The sequence below is a fragment of the Varroa destructor genome, unplaced genomic scaffold, assembly GCF_002443255.2.
Source record: "Varroa destructor unplaced genomic scaffold, Vdes_3.0 BEIS01000004.1, whole genome shotgun sequence".
Classification (NCBI taxonomy): Eukaryota; Metazoa; Arthropoda; class Arachnida; order Mesostigmata; family Varroidae; genus Varroa; species Varroa destructor.
In genome coordinates, this window is record NW_019211457.1 from 23,705,398 (window position 1) to 23,729,260 (window position 23,863).

At 42.4% G+C, this 23,863-nt stretch overlaps 1 protein-coding gene across 9 annotated transcripts in view; it reads left to right on the forward strand.

Annotated features, from left to right (window-relative positions):
• LOC111250050 (sushi, von Willebrand factor type A, EGF and pentraxin domain-containing protein 1) overlaps window positions 1–23,863 on the forward strand; it is a 79,925-nt gene that overhangs the window by 39,489 nt on the left and 16,573 nt on the right. The window lies entirely within an intron of this gene.

Consider the following 23,863-nt stretch of genomic DNA (forward strand, 5'->3'; position numbering starts at 1 on the left):
CATGTACCCGCTTCTGGATGAAATTAGATGAAATCTATATCGTGTATCGATTTCGCCCATATCGCTACGAGGTATCCATATCTACTAATGTATAAATTGATTATGAATACAGGCGATCAGAGGTTCTGAGCGCACTAAGTCGTTTGGTTGGCCATTTGTTAATAATCATTTGCTAGACGGTCGCTTGCTCTCATCCGGCCAATTTCAGGACGCTGCGAACCAGAGACAGGCACACGCACCTTGACGAGAGCAGCGTTGTTAGCAAGAGATAATGCAGTTTCCAATAGAAGACATCATGATCTTCGCTGAACTATCCTATCGTTATTATGATATTCGTACGGGCAAATCTCTTCCATTACTCAGCTCGGCCATTGCCAATCTGATTAGTTGAAAAGTGGCTGGAATGCAATCGATATCTATTGTTCTTTGTTTGGAATGAAGAGACCATTTGTACGTTCTGTAGATTTTTTAGATCATCGCCTACTTTTTCTGAAAACATAGCATCATAGCTTTAGCGACATAGGACAAGTTGTGTGTACTTATATGGTCCGCAAAAATTCTCATTCTTTTTATCGGTGGTGCGATGAAATTATACGTGAAACACTTCACCGCTTATTAGGAGTCTGTTTACAAGCAACGTTAAAAGTAACGAAAGATTAACGGAAATTGATATTGCTAACTTGACGCCGGTTCAGTTTCGCTGGCTGACCTCAATGTCGGCAACCTGTATAAACTTGCAAAAAGTTTGAGGCAAAAAGATATGTGCACACCAAATCTATGTGTGTACCTAGATGGTTTTGTTTTTGCCGACTTTACGTTACCTGTATTACCGAAAGACTGTATCTAGAACAGTATTTTTTTTTTGTTATCTCATCCACTTAATTAACATTAATCACTGCAAATGGTCCGGTTTATGTCAGTGTTTGACCATTAGGCTATCGTATTTAATGGCTATGCTTCGGTTAAGAACCGTTTGCCTCAGCTGAAATTATTTTTTCTCGTATTTATGCCACGCATTCAAACACACGACTCGGCGATTTCTGGCGGAAGCATTACTTTTTTTCGTACGACGTTTTCGTTTTCCAAAACGCAACCGTCCTATTTTTAGACAGGCTTCGTTTTCTTCGAAACTCTCGACTTTACCTGTTCTACTATGACCTTGCGCAGAACAGAAGGAACCCGGCGTACTGCGTTACGGGGACAAGTAGATGCCTGTGGGAGACAAACGTTTTGAAAGAGAGACCTAAGCTAACAAAGATTTGAATGATTGGAGGGACTAAGTTCATCTTCACCACATCCTGTCGGCAGTACCACGCTGCGCTTCAAATTGACTCCCTTCCTAAAAGGCCTACCACAACCCCCTTCATCGCTGTTTCTCATTGTGCTTTGTTAATTTGCTTACACTCCGGTGGTCGCCTCTTTTAAACAAGAGGCTAAAGGAGTCTGACAATATTATTGGCAGAAATTTACGTCCGGCCTCATCTTGACGCCGGGAAAGCCGTCAGCTCTTAACGTTTGTCGGCCTATGGCATTCGTTGGTCCTTCGACAGGACAATCGTAGCGACAGCTTGGGCTCAAAACGCATCAAAGGCGGTGACAGTTGGGCGGTAGAAACGTCCGCGCAAATGACTCTTTGTTCGAGTATTCAATCGTGTATACGTGTGCGCGTATGTGGATCTTGGTGTTTTTCCTTTGTGTAGCAATACGTCGAGTTCTTTCCCATTCGTGAGTAAATACTTGTTCGCTTGTTCGTCTTCAGTGGAATAGATAGTATTCGGTGTCTAGGAAGCTGAGCGAGTGAATATACAATAGACAGACAAGGGTATTACATGCCCGTCTTTCTTTCTCTAGCTAAACAAACATACGTTGTCGATTGGCTAATGCACAAGAGGACAACGAACTATAATCTGCTCTTACTCTGGCTGAAGTCGCAGCATCGCTTGCTACAAACATATACATGCTATACTATACCTTTACTAGTGTACATGTATATACCACAAACTGATTAGCTGCCCAAGTGGTGATTGATGCCAAGTAGCGGTTGATTCCCAACGATCTTCATTTTATGACACACCTGTGCGGTATAATCGATAACACTTAGTGAAACGAAGCAGAACGCCAGAGCTGCTGAAGCGGTTCCTCGCGTTCTTGAAATCGAAGAACGTTAGACGATTTCCGTGCGATTAATTACAAGAATTTTAAGGTGAGAAACGATCTAAATGTTTTCTAGCTGAGACAGCCATTAGAGCGAAAGCGCAATATTGGTCTAGGCGCAAAATACGGTACTGGCTCACAATACATATGAGAAATGATCTTGAAATCTTCTGGCTGTAGTGGCATTATCTTTCACTGTAAAAAGCGTGGTCGCTTCCTCTTTACCCTGTTAGTTGCTACGTAAAGTTCACTGTTCGCTGATTGATACCTTCATCGTCTACCGTAACGGGTGACGACGAACTTCTACTACTGAATGAGAACTGCTTGCGCCTTCTTAAATAATTCAATTGAGTCTATTCGTAAAATTTTTGGAGCGGGACGCTTTTTTCCCTTAATTCTTTCAACGGCTAGCCCCTTCCCCTCCTTTCTGCTCAGTCACCCCTCGGCCCTTAGGTCCGGTTCTATTCGGATCCTGCTACTGCAACTATGTCTGGTTACCGTTCCTTTAGAACACAGTTGATCGACACGAGCTCTCGTGCCAGTCGCTTGCACTATGAGACCCGCTCTTTTTCGCTTCATGATCATCACACAAACCTGTGATAGTCCAGTCTTACAAGTATGGGTTCCTACAACCAAAACCTTAACCTTCACCAACTGTTGATACGTTTTTGTAACGTTATGCCTGTGTAGGACGCTTAGCCCATCAACTAGGTGTAATCGATACTGGCTTACTTGCTAAGAGAGAGAGAGAGAGAGAGAGAGAGAGAGAGAGAGACAAAACTCCTCATCGTGTGTAAATTAAAGAACAGCTTTGGCCAAACACGTAACTCATTCACTCTTTGTTGTCTGGGACGCGTGAGTCATATAAGCAGTCCTAGCTTATGGGTTTAGCCCGTCAGTCGCTCTATATTCACTTGACGCTCGATCGTTAGACGTGCTGATAATTAGCTCAGGTGTTTGTGCTTATCACTAAACTGTGTTTACTCCGCGTATGCTGCCCAATAGCCGGGTGGAAAATTGGAACGACAAAAGGCCTGTGGTGGTGAGAACTTTAGCGGAAGTCAACGAACGACAACCGCGAATCTATTTCACGGGAGGAAATTTCGCGGTCAAGTAACGGTTAGCCTTCCCGGACTTTTTCAGCGTACTGATAACGTTCGATAACGATATTATCATCGATAACACACACACATATCATTATACAACGTTGAATAGCACTGCATATGTTCTAAACGTTGTTGCCACAAATTGATTGTCCAATGATGGGAAGCGCTTGCTTTGTTGAGTCGCCAGCGGAAAGGCACTGATGTTAGAGATAACATCGGGAAAGGGGAACATAGACAATTCGAAAAGATCCATCAATTGAATTTCATCATTTGCGCTGTATGTCTGTTGTATATATTGTATACTATAGTTGAGAGAGGGATCGGATAAGCTTAAGGTTCTCCCTCTTCTAATTCGTGTCTGCTTGTTCTAGAGACTTTTGTTTTCATCGAGATAAATTTGAATAATATATTTATTCGCTAGCGGTTGCGATGGGCTATAAAGTGTTTGCTTGTTCCCTCCCTGTTGTGTCCTCAGTAGTTTGGAACAGCAAGATCAATAAGATATAGCAACCTTTCTGAAGTCAACCTAGAAACACTCCTTCCTCAGGCAAGCTGCGCCGTGTCAGCCTGATGTAGGGGGTTTTATAGCGATTATGATGCTGGTAATCTTGTGAATCTTGAGCAATATGAGTACATCCGAATAAATAGGCAATAAAGCGGCTGAAGTGCCCCTTGATATGCAAGCCACCTGCCCCGCATGGCCTTTGGTAGTACACGAACGACGGCAGCATCCATACACACGGTCCTACTGCTCCGCTGTCGGCAACCTAGCGAACGTCTGATTTCATGTGCCGCAATGCTCCTGCCGCGATACAGAGCATACGCTTCTGCCTAATAACAATATTAACTTGAGGGTTTTCCTCCTCTAGTCCTCTAGTGATTTTTCAAGCCATCACCCTCGTGCATCGTTCTGTTACTAAAGTCGCATGTTCGATCCTCATTGTACACCTACCGCCGCTGTTGCTAATGCAAAGGTCGCTAGACAGCAGTAAAATGAAATATGATTGTGGTTACATTGCCATTGTTAGTGACGACAGCGCCCGGGTCGACGGATCATGTGGGGAACTAGGCCCAAGACCAAGCCGGTAACGCTTCTGCAGCCACGCAAAAGTCGTCTATCGACAGGGCGCGGCCGCAATTAAAGCTATCTAGATTACGACGATAATTTCCCCCATAGAATCTCGAATTTGTTGAGAATTTAGAAAATCAGAGGCTATTCACTACTGTCTGTAACTCAGCAATGTATTTGAGTACCGGATTTTGTTACGAGAAACTTTAGCCATGTTACCAACAATCAGTTTGTTGTTCGCTAAGCAGAAGCCTGATGTACGGCTATCTCGTTGACAGCTGGTATCGTCTGCAAAATTAGTAAAGTACAGCATAAAAAAATAACAGAATAGTTAGAAAAATCGAATGATATCCACTAACACAGACACATAACATAAACTTCACGTTAGTAATAAATCATCACGTCCATCTGAACGTGCTACAAGACTTCGGCAAAAATTTATTGGTGATAATTTATGTCTGTTCTTCATACTCACCCCCGTGTAGTAAATGTATGTAAACAGTATACCCAACTCTTCGAAAGTTATGGCATTGGCTATGAAGCATCCCTTGATAATAGTAATGATAGTACTATACCGCAATAGCGACCGAATGAAATGAAAAACATTTTGCGACCGCAATAATCGCCACCTTCCAAAATTTAGCAAGCACTCCTATAGTGATTTAGCCATAGTGACATATCCAGGTACGCTATTCTACCGTTCTATTGTTAGCGTTGTGTCGCATCATCGTCCGTTACCAGTGGCTGCCTTCGAGCTAACAAGACGAACCTTACCAGTTCGATGGTAAAGCCAAACAAGCTACGCCCATATGCCTGTCTACAAAGCAAATAGGGACGCTGTTTACTGCTTGTAGCTCCACGTGCCACGGTAGCATCAGAAGAATGGCCTTCGGTAAGTGGAAACAATTTCAGCCGCCAGCGGTAAAGATAGATGATGTTTACAACCCCATATTTTGCCGGTTTGAGCTCACTCGTTACTTGACAAAACAAGTATAACTTCTAAAGGGCAGTCTACTGCACAAACAGTAGCAACAGCTGCCGCTGCCGCCGCCGCCGCCGCCTCTTTTCCAAATCTGTTAGACGTTATCGGTACGTGACGCTTACGGTTTAGCTCGCCAATTCGTTTGCTTCACAGATGTTGTATAGCCAGCACAATGGTGGTCGTCCGGACGCGCCAGTGATAGCGGCAGCAGCAGAAGCTACTCCCTATCTATAAGCCCAGCTATCGTGCCTTGCAACTGTAGTTCGCTGGCAGATCCTTTGTGTGGTCTTTGTCATAAGACGACCCTCGCATTGCTGTTTGTGATTACGTTGTCGTAACCGGCTGATGATGGCAATAATAACTGACACGAAATTGTAGTTTTTTTAGTGGGCGGCGGGGGGGGGTACCTAGTCAGTAAAAGAGCGTCACCAAACAAACAGGACTGAGCAAACGACCCAGCTCGGGAGTATACAAATGAATGGACTAAAGATTTCGTGAAAGCATGCGTAGTAAGGTGTAGATCTGTTCTATATCAAGTTTACTACCAAAGCCATATAAATCTGTAGTGCTCGTTATTCAGCCCACTCGTTTTTCCCGGATTTCCAGACAATAGGCGAAAAGCAATCAGGCATACATACGTTGTTTCAGCTGTAATATGACAGACACGACCATAAGCGGCTTCTATAACTCCCATATGGCATATTCATGTGGCATCACGACCCCAGTGACGACAGCTAGAAAAACAACATAAAACCTAGAAAAAAACATCTCAGCTTTACTTATTATTAATTCAGCATTTCCGTGGCGTGTCATGTTTGTGACGCACGACTTGCATCGAGAAATTTTGACGACGTGGGCAATTTACTCTGTAGCATGCAGTATATTCTTACCTAGTACAAACATATGAAACATGCTTTGAATCTAAATCCAAGGAAACTGTTAGAGGGCAATGTAATGGGAAGGAAGCGTAACTGTAATTAGTAATCAAATAATTAACGGTATGTTATTTAATATCAAACACACCTTTGAGTTGACTTCAGGACCCATGTTTATTGGTTACATAATCTAGACGGGATATTAGCCATGCAACGCACTCTATATACTTGAAGAATTAGTTTTCCTACAGTAGTACAGAACTTCAGATACAAACCTAGTTGATAAGTCTGCACTCTAACTTGTGCGTTGTGTTTCTGCATTTGTAGCTACATAGATAACGTACCGCTAATGGGAAAGTTTAGATTCCTCGTAAAGCTGGTTTGTTACGGCCTCGTTAACAAATATTATTAGACAAGGTAATAAAGTTGACGTCGTTGAGAAACTATATGCCTTACAATTCGGGTTAGTCGAACGGATTATTTACGCTCCCCACTCTTCTTCGTATCAAATAGTGCTGCGCGAACAAATCCGTACTGTTGATTTGGTCAGCTTTGATGACGACGCTGATGCGACAATATGCTAACAAACAACAAATTTGTCTGCCATAGGCGGTAACAGAGACCCACAATATGTGAGGATTTCAAAATTGCAAATTCTTACTTTTTCCACTTCCTTCCTCATTCCTCACCTCACTATTCATCGTCGTTTCGCTTCCAGTCAGGTGCATCTACTTCTTGGTCTCCCACGTATGCTTGCGCTGCTCCGACTGTCTCAAACACTTTTTGAGGTTTTCGTACAATTGCGGTACTTCCCGCGCAGTAGTTACGTTAGAGGCGCGATAAGCAAACCTCGTTTTTTGACAACGAAATCTAGAATTTCTATGTTATCCATGCTACATTAACAGATTTGGCACGCTGTACCGTACCTGTTCTCTAGCCTACTCGTGGAATTAGAAGATACCAGCGGGTAAAACCGCCGAGAGATCGACGTCGACACTCCTGCGAACCGCCAAACGTTGACCAGTAACAACAAGAATGGTAGTTGCTATACCATAGAATATAAAGGCGTAATCTGCTTTTATAGTGTTTTGTGTACTCAGTTGTATTTCAGCTCGTTTCACACTATGGTCAGACCTGAAGTGCTACACAAAAACAGCTTCGTGAAGTAGGCAACCTCACTTCAGTTGCGTCTCGCGCGACGCCGCCAGTAGCTGTTACATGCTGCCTGCCATGATTTTCCTCTGTTAAATGAGAAAACGTTCAAAATGGCAGTTCAAAAATAATTATATGTTCGACAAAAACAAGGTATGAACCAGAATTTGAAGAATCGACCGCAGCGATAGCATCGGTGCTATTATTTACAAAGTGGATGAATAGTAGAATAATTTTCGTATTAAGGATGATGTGCACTGCCACGCACTATTCTTGTGACTCCAGGCATTCTTTGCCCCTTTGATGAACCATATGTAGATATATAGTTTATGATTTATGAAAGTGCCAACTTATATAGCTGCGCTGCATGGTTCGGATTATAGAGTTCCCTTCGCGTATATTGGCGGCACCTTTGTCTCAGGTCTAATTTTAACAATGTAAAGTACGCCTTGCTCCCTAGCAAAAAAAGCTTAGTTTAACATAGCGCTATTGACACACTCTGTGTATTTCTACACGAATAAAAATGCGATTATTTTCAAGCCCGTTATGTAGCTATGGGATGGAGCACACTGCCCGATGCTACATGTCAACTCAACGGCGTAGGTTCGTTTGCTTCAAAAAGTACCTTCCTTAGCTTTTATGTATGAAGAATACAATTATATTGACATGTTAAATTTGATGGATATATGAATCGATGAAAGAGAGGCAAATTAGACTTCCAATTTAACTTTTTAACCAATTTAGACTTCCAAGGCAAATTAGAATCCGTGTACTTCTCTCTACCTTCGAAGGGAAAAGTTTTTTGGTGCTGCTGCTGCTTTACTCGTAAAGTATCATAACGGCAATCCATAATAACATACGGATAATAATCGCCATTTACTGAAAAACCTCCGAAGTGATGGATTGATTGAATCGCTTTAGGTACACGAAATTAAAGAGGAGAACGCTTCATCGACGGCAAGCTATCGTTGAGCTTCATTACTGAATTTGATTGCTACTAGAAACTAGGAGGCTGTCGGATTAATTAATTATTTTCACTGCACACACAAGACCACATATAACATGTGATCTAATGGAAGACTGTGGCAGACATCCATATTACGTAATCGCAGTATCATCAGCCGACTCTAAACACAGGTCGAAGATGAGCTTGAAAAGACGGCTCTCTTCGTTCTATCGTTACTGTCACACACTCGTATGTTCCAATGATCATAGATTACGGGGTAAATACGGTCGATACCGGTCCGGATACTTGTACACAGTTTTTGTTCGTATGTTTTCTCATGATAATAACATTGCCGCCCCTTTTTCTGACTATGCTCGCTTCGCAAATGATTACGATGAGAGCTGTCATGTGATGCATAGCATTCTATAACGAAAGGGTTGGCCTATTTTGATAGATCAGGTCGTCACGGGGGGTGAATCCCAAATTAGGTTCATAGTTTCCTCCATCATCGTCCTTTCAATTCGGTCCAATTTGTCGCTTGATTCGGTGACGTTTCCAGGTAAAATGGAAATGTCCACGGTACTAGCCACTACGATGTTCACACGTCACTGAGGTGACCTATCGATAGATAAACAGCTGCTTCCGTTAGTTAACATAGCAGCGCAGAGCAGGCCTCCACGATGGGGGCAGCGACCGCGCCAAAGGAGAGTCTTCTTTCGGGAAGTAGCTAAGGAAGGAAAGCATCGATGGTGGTGATTGCTGTACTTACGACAGTGATAATATTTAGGCGCTGGCGACGTCGATGGCGCTTCGGCAAAACGCTCCTCATCGAAACGAATTGATGTCGTTGCTGGGCTTGTTCCTCTTGCTCCAGTTAACTATTCATGCCGCAGAGCTGCTGATACGCGTCGCCGTCAATACTCGCCTCCTGCAGTTGTTCCGTAGCAGTCATCAATGATAGTCGGCTACACGGTGCCGCACCGTATGGCATCGCTTACCACGCTACTTTATCCGAACTCAACGGACGAAGCCAGGCAACGTAACGCCATCGGCAAATAAAGGGTGTTGTTCCAGACGCCGCACGTAATCAAAGGCACGAGCGTCCGCATAGACAAGCACACAGCGCATATCCATGAAGCGAATTCAAGATTACACACGTCTTAGCCTAGCTCGTCGCCTCCATCTACCCTCGTTTTGGCCAGCGTCTCGAATGGCCGACGAACCATCAGCCATACGAACGCCATTGTGTGCTTTGCTATTCACTTTCAGTGTTGCATTTACGCCTCCCTTGCGCGCCGCTGAACTCGTTTCGCTCATAGCTGTTCTTACGCCCACCGCGATCGCCGCTACTGTTGCCGCTTGCGTTGCTACAGTGTGCGGTGTCATCACCACCAAGTTTTCGTTCGCTTTCGGTTTACCCGCCGTTGTTTTCGGCGCTGACGTCGTCTGGGATCACGCGTCGAAGTGAGCCTCTGTAGGGGCAATAGCAAAAGTGAAATTGCCGATACCACATGCTGCCCCAAATGGCGGCCGGATATAGATTACCCGTGGTAATCTAGCTTCGTGTTACGTTTCACCGAACGCTGTCAAGGGTAGAACTTTCGTCATGGTGGAGGCGGCCATGTGCATATCTGCGTGTACCTGTCCTCATTTAGCTTTGAAGAGCAGAAAACGAAGAAATTCACCGCATCTTTCTGCGGTACTTTCTTTGCGTTACGTATTATTGCGGTTAGGATCTTTGGTGACATATAGGGCTAGGATATTCTAAACAATTATACTAGACTTGTATACAATTGTATGGCGACTTCAATATAGTTTGGCTATTGATTACACACAGCTCAAAACCTATGCCCCCTTCTTCAGAAGAATAAGTAATATGCCATATAACAGGGCTGGTCTAAGATTTCAGAATCATTTATTCTCTACAGATCATTTTTGTGTTTAATTTTCTATTAGGAAGTATCGATGGTCATCCCCACACACATTCTCTGTTTTTGCTTGCTGCTCTGTGTCCTTCAGGAAGCTGTTCCTAGTAACGGTACTGCTCTTATCAGTAGGAGAGCGTAGTGATTTTTTTTTTGCCACGACGCTAAATTACGATTCCCACGACGATAGCTCGACCAAGTAGCATGATTTTGACTGATTCATAGACGAGACTGTCAATTTATGAAGTCGTGTGCTGAGCAAAGGGACATGTCACCCACAGCTGTTTTCGTAGTATATAAAACCTTCACCCAAGTGATATGCGCGTTAATTCATATAAATCATATTGGTGCTGACAGCTCGTTTTACTTACCTGGCACTTCTAGTTGGCATATAGTAATTATTGCAAACTGAGCATCAACTAGAGGTATTATTTCTCAACTATCTATGCTTCAATCGAAAATAATTTGATAACGAGCACCCGAATGTAGTTGAACTTTTATCTAAGATTTGGACAAACCCAGCCCATGGCCGTTGGGTCATGTGTAAAAAGCTAAAGTCTTAGAGCTAACGTATCTCGAGCTGTGTATAATCTTTAACCGTATAGCCCTTAGAAAATGCGTTATTCAAAGCATATGCGGAGAAGACTGGTCTACTTGTATTCGTATTCTCTTAGTAGAACCCAAAACCCTGTATTTCTGATATATATGGGACAAGACATCGAGCGAGTAATCTGTTTTCCCTTAAAACCTGTTTTATTTGTTCCTGGATATTTGAAAGTCTGCCGCAACGTTCGCTCAAACCGCGTACAACTGTTAATAACTGTTATTCAAAAAACACCTATGGTCAGTACCTTCGGCAAATACTAAATCCGACACCAGACGCGCTTTTTCTGTAGGGAAACATTTCATGCGTAAACAACGGCTACATCCGATTTTCGAATCCTCGAGGTCTAACACGCGACTATCAGCTTTCGAAAAATGAATCATCTTGCATGTACATATGTAGTATACAAAGATAATTCTACTTGTACATATATATACATATATCGAGCGCATAGGACCTTTCCCTTCCACTTTAGCGGTTATTTTAGGTAGTCGAAGATCCTTCGTCTGCACTTCCCACGTGTTTCCTAGCTCGAGGTCGCACCTCGGCGATGTTACAACACACAAAAAGGCACCCATGACAAAGCATCCGCGTCAGCACTGGCAGTGGCCTTCTTATCGATGCTCTCGAGGTCATAGTCCCAATGAATAACTCGTTCGGCCTGGACTTGGAATTTGCGTAAAGTTTAGCGTCAATTGCCGGTGATAGGAGGAGAAATCCACGACATTTGTCGGCTATTTGTCACCTGAGTGAGCAGGGTCCGTACCACTCGGACCTGTTCAGGGTCGGGAAAAACCCCGCTGACCCAGACAAAAACCCTGAATGGCCCTAGCAGCTGATTAAGGCATGCCATGTGAGTGTCGAAATGAGCGGAGTGGATTACGATGTTGTCCAGGTAGACAAGAGTTAGCTATCACTTGAAAGTGGTAACACGTTTGGCAATGAGGAACATCTCAGAAACTGGCTGGATAGGCTACTAGACATTGGACTTGAGGAGTTATCGTGAGAATAGCTAAGTTTTTTAGGATGTGAAAGAGGGCCGTGGAAAATGATAACAATTACAAAAGAGACTATTCTTTGCTGCAGTAATTTAAGTGCTACGCTTTCGTTATCACTTTTCGACTAACCTAATATGTTGAATATATTGTTTTAACATATATATATATATATATATATATATATATATATACAGAATATAAGTTGGTGCGAAACGTGTACCCTATTTTATCCAGTTGGGTTGGAAACGGTTTGATTAATAATAGGAATTGGCTAATGTAATTTCAGCCAGTGTACCTCTGTCAATTTGAATTAACTATGCTACGATGGACGCATTGATGGCGTACGAAATCCACGCGACCACTGGGACTTTCAATAAGTAAAATTTATAATAATCTTCTGTGTAAGTGTTACATCTAATACTGAGTAGTATAAGATTTCTTTGTAGTTTCATAATGCTCTTTGAGCTCAACGTAGAGCTTGATCATGCATAGAAATGAAAAAAAAAAAGCCAACAAATACTGACAGATACAGTTGACTACTCTCTTCTATCCATACAATAAAAAGGCGAATAGGGTGCCTTTTATATAACAGACACTTAAGCAATAAATTGCTGCAATTACGATAATGATATGCGTGTCCCGATCTTGATCTCCATGAACGACAGCATCGGATTAGAACGTGCGTGTTGGGTACGAACTCTTGAGATGGACAATGTTTGCCCCCCTGTCCTATATTTGTGGCTTGGCCGAAGGATGTAACAATTCAATACCTCACGATAAGGAATAGGCCCGCCTAAACAACATGCTGTATAGAGAAGGACAGAACAGCTGAAACCAGCTCGGGGTTCCACATCATCGGAATAGCGTTAAGAGCAAAAAAACGAGACGAATGCCACAGGGATACTACTAACTAAAGGACACAATTACTCAGAAATGAACGGCGGAGCCATAGGGGTATAGGTTATTTCTGCGTATAAGGTATGTTGTCAAAGTAGGCAAACACGACTCCTATCTCGAAACGCTATTACGGGCGGCATGTTATTTACAACCAGCTACTCGGAATAATATTAAATCATAGGTGAACAGTGAATTAGAATGATTCAAAGTCGCATAGCCTTTGTTTGCGACCTGTTAAACTCGTTACGAACTGAGAAGTCGCTGATGTTCTGTTGAACCCGATAATAACTTTCTGTTAATTTGTCAGATCATTATCCAGTCTGATGTCGCGTTACTCCGATGCACGGGTCAATCAGGCCATGATTTGCGTTGCGGATTAGACATTCATATTTTTTTTCCCTATTGGAAGAGGATCTATTGGAAAAACGTATAGGCCAAACAAGTATAAAGCACCCGTCTGCCAAAATGCCACAGAGAAAGCAATGTAAAAAAAAGTAGATCGATACGACTCGAGTCGCATCGAAGATGAACTGAGGAATAGAGAATAAGCAGCGCATTCGAGCGATTTAGCCGAAACGCTGCAATCCTAATGCCTCTACAGAAGAAAGCCATCAGCTGAAAGAGGTACCGATAAGGACGCGATAGTAATCGAATCAGGCCCACTTGTGTTATGTAATCTCAATAGACCTTTCGAATAATGTGCTATACCTTTGGTTTGAAACAGCTATCTACCTGTCATTAATTAATAGTCATCGATATGGCGCGAATGGCGGACAGGACCGCAAAAAAATGCGACTACATTTGCGCAACCATGGCATCAAGTCGAAGCGCTATTAGTCGTATCAACAAATTATGTCAGACTTTTGTAAGTCTTAGTCGTGTTTATGGCTATATCATAAAGGAAGAAATATTAGTACATATGGGGGTATCGAATCAAATAAGCGGAGGATCTAGGTCATGCCTGTTCCTGCTTAACCGAAGGCGTTGCCTCGGTATCGTTGACAATAATGGGCTATGCGCTAAACTTCTTAGTGTCCCGAAACAAGCATCTCAGTTTCATCCCTTTGAAGCGAAGCACAGCATCTCCTCCGCGGGAAAGGTGCGGAGAGGTACGATGTTTGGAAATAATGGAGCAACCCGATCGAACGATATGGAGATTGTTCGCCTCCGCTTTTCGATTCTCGTTTCAATTTTCTATTTAGTTGAATATGAAATAAATCTCGATTGATTGGACACGAGCTTGGCCCTCCTTCTCTTTGCCTTCAGCCAGCTACCGTACACAGCACAGCATCTCTCGCTAACTGGTTTCGAGTAAGTAACTTCGATTGAGAGTGTGCTTCACTCGCAGTTACACCTGGGTCCTTTGGAACTGGGTCGGCTATACTGGGTGGTGGCATTTCTTGGGCGAATTTTTCCGCATACAATCTGCCTCGTTTATTCGTCGTTCGACGTATCAATAAGAGTCTCAATGTATCATTGGCTTCTGTTATACGTACATTTAAAGACACAGTGGTTTGACATTGTACTTAACAAAAAAGCTGAAAGCCAAACGTTCAGAGGCAAAAACAATGTGTAAAAACGATAAAAATCAGCGTTTTACTACTTACACCATCAATGGCTAATAAAAAGCTAACGTTGTTAAAACGTTCGCCAACAGGACTGTCATCTGTCGTGATATCTCTTTGTATTCAACCAGTGTCGACAATCGATTCTTTGGATCTCAAGTCCGCTGGCTCTCCGCGTTGTGTCGAGGAGGATGATTATCATCAGGTTCCTGTTCAGGACATACGGCTATTGTGACTCAACTTACGCCATAACGCCTCGAGCCTAAGACGGCCAATGAAAAACTGTAGTCTGTCATCGCCAACGTATGTAATACTTCTTCTAAATTGAGAATTGATGTAGTGAGCCACGTGTCGATTTCAACGTAATTGTCGCAAATAAATAGAGTCAACATGAGCCATCCTTCCTTTCGGATTGTCATGCCATCGTGTAAAACTTCTTGAAACTTCCAATGAGCCAAGAACGACGTTCCAAAGATACGACGCACTCTCGGGATTCTTGGACATAACCTTGCGCCATTCACTAGATCTACGCGACATCAATGTTTTTGGCTCAATCATACATCAAATCCAATGAAGCTGGGAAAGAAAACTGTTTTTTCCCGGTAAACGGTAACGACAGGTAAAAACTTTTATGTGGTGTCGATTATTCGAGTTACCGCCTGATCAAATGACAACAAGATTTTTCTAAGTGTTTTTAAGTTTTTTTTTCTACCGAAATGTGAACATTTATAAGCTAAGCAAAGTTTCGCAGCCTTTTTTAAACGTGTTTTTTTTTTCTGTTTATATTATATGTTTATAATATGTATAAAATGGTATTAATTTAAATAACAATTTGCAATCGTCTGCTCTTCTATGTTTCTTACTTTTGTTTTCTTGATATAATCGTTTGCGGTGTCGCCTGGATAGCAGCCCTAGTGGTTCTAGTAATAAAACGATATGTTTGTTATGTTGACAGCTAAAGCCATAATACCTCGAAAGCTCTCCAGGAAAACCCCGTCATCATATCGCATATGTGATGAAGAAACAATGATAAATAGTATATGCAGTTGAACAAATGTAAAACTGGAAAGGGCAAATTAGGAGAAGGTATCCATAGTGGGAGATAACGAGGGCAAGATAGACTACAACGAAATCCCTGCACCCCTATAGCGGTAATGCTTTCTTTGTCCATGGAGCTCGCGCCCACGTGTACATTTGGGGTTCAATAACCCCTAAAATAACAAAACAGATACAACAGGCAAAAGAGATGGAAATAGACATGATGATTTTCATATTGATACTCCAAGATGCTGCATTTGGCCTTCCATCACGCATCAAGTCGCTGCCTCATGATTGTTTAGCAAATGACTTTGTATCGCTTGCAGAACGCAGCTAGAGACAAAAACTCGATGAATACTACGGGTCGAAGCCATCACGAACTCATCGAACGGCCGCACTCCAACATAAAAGTATAATCACAAAAAGAATCAATACAACAAGATACAAGATGTAATAACAACAAAGGCAAAAAGCTGTCCTAGCCATTAGAGCGGCCACGGCAACAGCAACAGCAGCATCAGCAGTTAAAAACGTCCCTGCTGACCAGTAAAAATATGATTGGCGCTACCGTCTCCATTAAATATGTTTTTGTTGTGGCTGGCGCCATTATCTATCTACTGCCATTACGCTGTGCCACCGAATAGAAAGGAAAAAGGCATAAAATATAGAAATCGAACGGAAAGTAATATAGCGAAGTGGCGTAGTCCCGCACAGTCACAACGGCGACCATGGTTTGGCCAAACTTTGACAAGGTTCCAACAGTATCTAGTTAGTCGACCATCGTAGCTGCAATGTATATCAGAAGGTGAAGGGGACAGGCGGTCAAAATGCATTACGAAGCAACAGGTGCAACGAAAAAGCTGAAGAAGCAGCGAAAAAGGACTTCTTAACTTTTTCCATGTGCGCTGATTTTCCGCAGGAGTTGAGTGATTTGAAGTGCTTTGTCGCTGAAGGTGATACTGTGTTCGTTACATTGAAGGCAACAGTGTCCTGCAGAGATTAAGATTTGAGGAATAAAACGGACCTGAATGATGGCGTCATTTCGCTTTTTACTGCTGTCTACCATTGTTATTCGGCACGTTAACGTGATGAAGTTGTCACGTGACGAAGACGAGCATCGTTTTGCAATGGTATGAAAATATTTTGACCTGTGCGTCTTACCGATCGGAAAGGTCATAAACGAAACAATAGCTACATAAGATATTATGCATTCTCTAAGTGTATTAATAAATTTATCTGAATAGTTGTATTGGGATTGCATTGGACGAGGTCAAACATGCCATTGCATTAATTGTCTGTTTGCGGTTGGAAAGCAAAACAATTACCAGATACGCGTCCCCCTTTAGAGCAGCATTACAGATTTTCTGTTATTATCAGTATCATGAAATTCTTCAAAAATTCATAAAACATAAAGTACCTGCACGCATCTGGAAGTACAAACACATCGCTATACATAGATAGCTTTGGGTGGGGGCTGTGTATGTTTCAGCCCCAGAAAGCGTTGATTATAGAGCTGATATTGGCCGTCCCTCGCTCGCAAGAAGGCTCGCAGTCGGTTAGACAGTAGCAATTTTCGACACCAGCAGCTGAAGCAATACCAATGCATTACTTATGAATAGTCTCGTACATTATTAACACCACATACGTATGGAAGGAAGATTCATTTTAACGCTTCAGGCCATAAAAAAATGACGCAGTAAAGAATCCCGAATGGCTGTAAGGGCCGATATCCAGCATGTCGTCATGACAATGACAAGACGCGCAGTCGACAAACAGAATTTAATCATAACATAACGACCTAAGGCTGCATTTTTCAAAAGCGCAGGTAGATTGAACTCGTTTGCATAGATTCATTATGTCATACTACTTAAGCAGATACGATATCGACGGCTTAACGTGAAGTAAGTCTCATGAACTTCTCGAATGGGGAAATAGTTATATAATAAATGTATAATAAATGGGGTAATACGACTCAACGTTATTCAACTTTTAATCAAGTTCGATTTCGTATTCAAAGTTCACGGGCCCATATTCCAACAGGCTTTATGGAATTAACTTCTGCTATTTTCTGCTAGACCTCCAAATTCCCTAACAGAAAAAAGATTCCGCCAACAACCGTTTGAAAAGCGAACACGAATTCAGTTTGTTCCTACTTTAATAACCTTACGACCTATGACCAGAAATCTGTGTTCTAGGTGAAGTTATAAAAGAGCAAATGAAAGACAGGGTTTATCTTTCATATCTTTTTTAGAACTAACTTATTTATTTTACGCGGCCAGATATCACCGCCCATATTTTCTCTATCTAGCAGTCCACTAACAGTTAATTAGCATAGCATTGTGTATGGAAAAGGGGGATTCATCAGGTATCCATCAAGTGTCCTTTGTACCGTATTCACGCGGCTGATAAAACCTGCACCTCGTCCATTATGTGACGAACTTAAATATTAGACGCGCGAAATTGTACTGCCGAAATGTGTTGGGCTACCGACACTGCGCACGTCCATGATGCAGGAACAGTTTGTCTTTTGGGCTTCAAACTTGATTCTTCGCACTTTTGAGAGTTGCTTTACAATCCTGATAAAACGAGGCTCGCTGATCTTCTACACGAACAGTATCCTACATGTACAGGTCCTATTAGGGCATCCACTTTGTTGTATAATCTTTTGGACAACAACGTTATGAGTTAATACAATATTTCTACGGTAGTTCTATCGCAATCATTATCATCAACACAGTTATACACTAGAGCTACTATTGGTCTATATAAATACGGTTATTTGTATCAATGTTGTAACAACATTGGCACTTTCCCTTTGCCTGTCCTCAGTTTACATCGCTTTTTTGGAGCCATGATTCTGACAGATTATGTCCTTGGCTTGACAGATCGTTACCCTAATCGCAAGATCAGAAGATACTCCGTCAGAGAGTCCTGAACACTAGTACCGTTTTCGACGAATCGTGTTACCTAAATATGTTTATCTGAGGTAGAACGAGTTATTTAATTAGCAGGGTTTAGCAATTACTCTGTATTAAAAGCGGCTGCTTTAAACTCAACAAATGACTAGCGCTAGGAACGTAAAACCAACTGACCCGCGCACACTCTATCATACAGTATTAGGCAGAGAAACTCTACCCAAAAACATTGTTCCTTTATTATTCGTAGCGCCAGTGAATGAACTGATCTCTGAGACATGAACAGAGAAACGTTACGGAAACGTACCCCAATACTTCTGTGCTAGTGAGTTCGTCGAAGCTTAGTTACCGCTCTGACAATCAGCTCGGTAACGCATTCTTTGCCAAAGAAGGAAACTACCAATGCGTAGATCATAATGAAAGAGACACATGTAAGCTAAGTGAGAAATATCGCGATAGGCCAAAGCCAAGTGTCAGACGCCTCGGAGGGTCTGAATGTTGAGTCACCATCATCATCACCAGCAGCAGCAGCAGCAGCAGCATTCATCCCATGCTATGATACGCCATTAAACAGTAGTCGTATACGTGTAAATGTTGAATAAACAAGAAAATTACTGCAAATAATAGATGATTATTGTTTCACAGATGATGCCGATGAAAAGTTAACACAACTTGAATCAGAACCTGAGGTTAATCTGAGTTAGGCCACATTGATAAATAATAGTTTAATGAAGTTGCTTGTTCAGCATTTACTTCACAAAACGCTATTGATCTATGCTGAAATTGAAACTATTCTAGACCTCACTGGAATTTACCTTTATAATTTATGCATTAGGCTTAGGGTGCTTACCTATCATACTGTAGCAATTCCATAATGGATGAAAGCACGTTATGCTAGGTTCGCAGACAACGACAGGAAGCTAATGATCTGCAGCGAAATGAAACGCGTCTAGGCCATTTCCCAAAAGCCGTGTCCCATCGAACCCACCGACTCGGCCGAACTGATCCTCTGGAAATGAGCCCTTTCAAGCAAATCCGTTCGCCGTATCGCGTTCGTAATGTTGTCGTCATCGACACTTCAAATAGGGGCGACGCTTAGCGCGGGTGTGCAAAACTCAAAGGCAATGATTAAATTTTACAGCGCTGGCAACGGCAGTTGTAGATGGACCCTTCCTACGGACAAAGAAACCGCAGGAACTTTTCTTTTGAAACAAGATCAGACAGTTAAAGTGGCTGATATCCGAGATATTCGATGGAAATTCTGATTTATTCACGGTGATCAGAAAAAGATTAGTGAGGTGTATAGCCGAGTGTGTATCGGCGAGTTTTCCGTATGATGTCACTTGTTCAACCAGTCAATAGGCAACTTATATAAAATGAAAAGTTTTGTTAGCTATATCCGCAACTGTCGAGTGGATTTCCTGCGAAAGTCCAACAAATAGAGAAGTTCTTTTTGGCTTTAAAGAGGATTCGAATTAAAAACAACAATAACTGAATACGTCTATGTGGCTTCTACAGAGAATAAGTAACTTGCGAAAATTCCCATTTGTCCACATATACACAACGTTGTTATGTCGGCGACCGGTATGAAAAAGTTATGCACAACTACCAACTAACATCTGGTATTATCGAGCCGCAAGTTTTGCTATGTGCAAGTTTTTCAAACTGCGCGTAACGCTGAAGCTTCCCTGCGGATGACGTTGAGTATGGGAAACTGTTTGCCCGTTCGGTGGCGGTTTCCACACCATTTCGTTTCTATGGGCCGAAAAAAGCGAAACCATAATCATTGTCTTCTCTGACTCTACCGTTAACTTTAGTTCACTTGCTACTGCTGCTACAATATCTCCTTTGACTTTCATCTACACGTGGACTACTTAACGGTACGTTAGTCTGGGCGCGCATTCTGACAACTTCGCAAACAGCCGTATTCACCGTGACGTCAGAATTGAAACGCCGAAGGGTAATATTAGGTCTAAATAGTTGTGGTACACTCGCCGCATTTGCAATGCTCGGTTGTAATAATAAGTCTCCTATTTTTATTTCTAAAGGCGATTTTGTGCTGTCCAGCCAACGCTCTTACCAACAATAGCTAGCAGGCGATCCCGCTGGCGATCCGGGGCTTGGACCGATGCTGGCAACTGTAGAAAGGCATTGAACTTTTAGCTGCTTGGTAACGTTGGTGTTAAACGATAATGGGACTGTTCTGAAACCATCCGTTTTCTAGGGGAAGGAGGAACTGTTTACTACGTGGAAATCCGCCGGCGGGAGCCAGGATTACAAACAGACAGATGTAGACACAAACATGCAAATACGCATGCAGGATGAAGTTGTATGACGGCACGGCCGTAGTCGTAGCAGTAGGGTCCAGCTGCTGCTTAGTCACTGGATGCTGAACGCATCGTCTCAGCGTCCAATGCTTTCTCTTTCCCGCTCTCTGTGTACATGGCCATTTAATGTCTCGGATCTTTATGTTTTTCTACTATGATCGCGCAATGCGTCCCCAGCCGCCTTTTTTCGGATCGGTCTGTCAGTCAGCTAGGGAAAAAGATGGGACGCACGTGGTAAAGGACGAGCTAACGGCCGACTAGTGCACAGGCGGATGTTGCATGTTTCGACGCTGTTTGGGTCGTTAGGTGGAGAGTCAGGTGGCGCAACAGCAGTAGACGTCAAGCTGCATCGAACCGCCCACGGAACAACGCACAGGATAAACATTTGATTGAAACTAGCGAAATTCTGTTTGCTTAAAGTGGATCTTTCGATCCGCTTGTCCGATGATATTTCGTCCAATGAGAGCGTCGGGCGGAAAACAACGGAAAGCTAAGATGATGGTCATAATAACGGCAGCGTACGCTTTTGCGACGACACTCCTTTTCAGAGGCAAGACAGGACAGGAAATCCTGCATAGCAACGCTGTATTAACGGTAGAAAGCGTATTAATGTTAGGCTTCATTAAACGGACCTTCCGATCTCCTCAGTGCGGAGTTCGACAAAGACCCTCATTTGCGACATACACTTAGAGGACTCGTAAGTAGTTCTACACAATATCGATTTGTGTATTGATCGAAAAATTACTAGTCAAACTCGAACCTTGACCTATTCGAACACAGATCCTTGAACTATTACTTTAAGTTCTTCGTTAACGTCAGCATCTCTTTAGAGAAACCATGTGAAAAAGTATGTTACTTGCAATCGCCCATGTCGTGACGTTGCTTCAGAATAGTTACTTATTATTTCACATAGTTTTTGCCTAAACAGCTTGCTTTAATATCGAAACATTTAGTCATTTCAATATAAGACCAAGATCGATTTTGATAACGCCCATTCGGTATGAACTATAAATAAACTATTCGCTTTCGCTGAAGAAAAGCGAGATTTCTCATGAAATGGTAAAAGGCAGAGGGGCAGATAGACAGTTAGTGATTAGCTCAGCGGACTGACACATAATCAACTTTAGTTATTACTCTCTTCTCCAACGAACCTGTAATGTTTTTCATTCAAATAATCTGCGTTTTGTATTCGCGTTCCCCCCTCTGCAGGTACGTTCATAGGCTTATTTGTTTTGATTCGGCACGAAAAAAATCATTTGATAGATTTACCTCAGTCAATTTCAGTCAGCCTTGAATCAAGGCCTTAGGCGCCTTTGTATTTCGAGGAGACGCACGTCAACCCATGTCTCAATCACGTTCAGATCGGCGATTGATTGACAGACGTATTGACTCTATTCAGACTTCGAAAGAGCTATGCGTAAATCGAAAGTGGCTTCACTATTGGATAAATAGAAACCATCAGAGACAAGATAAAAAAAATAAACGGATCAATTAAACAGTCGAGACCTATTTATTGAGTAACTCATCTGGTCAGTCAACACAGATTTGAGAACTGTTGATGGTCTATCCTAGCGCCAGCCGTTCTGAACAATGGGGGGTATAACAACCTCCGGAATTCACCAACTCTGAAGACAGCCAGCTTTACAGATGATTGATGGTATCAATATCTTCTGAAGATGACTATCATAATCACTTCACCGATAGTAGTCGTTAATACTTAGCAAGATCAATAATTTTTTCGTTTGATATAATGTTGTGGCGTAATGTAGCCCGAACGTTCCAGCGCACGCAAAACACAAAAAATTATTTCATTAACCGTTTAAAAAGAAACTACAACGGAGTAATGATGTGCTAACGTAAGCCATACTCATATGTTCACATCTCGACTAGACACCATCCCATTTCTATATGCTACTATTATATTTAGATCTTACTGCTAATGTTTGTTTAACACTCGTAAATACACTCTCCATGTAAGGAAGTTCTCGAAGTCTTTTTAGGTATAGCATGAAAGGTGCACTATTAGAAGGGTCACCAGGGCACGCTTTACTGGACTTATCTGGAACTGCTTCAACAGACTTATAAAACAATGTATCAACAATAGAGGCAACTATCAGTTTTAAGGCTCTTTATTTTTCTTTAACACCGTATTACTCTGAGCATTAGTTTCTGGAACTAACTTTTTGCTAACGCTAACATTTGAACGTGACCGCATGCCGGTTATTTGTGCCTATTATACCAAAGAATTCAATGAGGTGCGCGCAAGATTTTCAGTAATTAATTAATAAATTGTCCTATTGTCACCAGACAAATTGATAATAACAAAGTAATATTGGTCACTCGCACCCATATACACAAACAATCAGTGAGACAAAGCAGCGTAATTGAGAACGTGAGCTAATGACGGTATCACCACACCCGTAAGCTACGTTTACGTGACAAGTTAACGCGCCGGGAACGAAGCGTTGTTTACATCTGGTGCGTGCGTTACCTGGCAATTCTATTTTGATTCAACTTGTTCGTCAACGTCTGCCGACGCCATTTATGAAGCGAACGAAGAAGGGAAGCTCATGGCAATGGCTCGCAATTTGCACCAATTGTGCCCTTTGTTCTCTTGTTTCTTCAACCCCCAAGAATTCAAGAAGGGTGAAGGAAGCAGAAACATCCTTCAGCCTTCCACCCAGAACCAGTTAATATTACGATTGCTGTTGTATTACACTCGTATTTGGTCGCATTTGGACCCGGCCCCAAGCTAACGGCAAACAAGTTTCGACTTATACGGCGATCGGTAGTCTGCTAATGTTTGAACTTTCCCCTACCCTCACAGCCCGTGTTTCCTCCTATATCCCGCCTACTTCCACCCCTAGCGCTTTGCCGTAATTTGGGCAAAACGGACGGATCCGAACGCCATGGGAAAGGCTCATTCATAAATACAGTGGCGATATAAACAGTGGCAATGCTGTGAGCCAGTGTGAGGATACGAAATGCAGGACAACTACGTCAGCGGCCTCATCTATTTTAAGAGATTCGCCCCCACAGGAGAGGCGGCCAGGCACCTGTGAAACATGTAAACTGAATCGGCATGCTGTATCTGCATGCATTTAAAGCTGCGTCACTCTGTCCGTCTATGTTCCATGCTCGTCGTTCGCTTTTTTTTTTTTTTTTTTAATTGTCATTTCTCACCAACCGCGTAAAAAAATGGAGCGGCAATTTGAAAATAATCTTTTTTTCTTTTTGACATTTACTAAGAAAGGTGACGAAATCAACGAAAAATTTATCGAGAAGAAGTCAAACGTGTTCTGTAAAACCT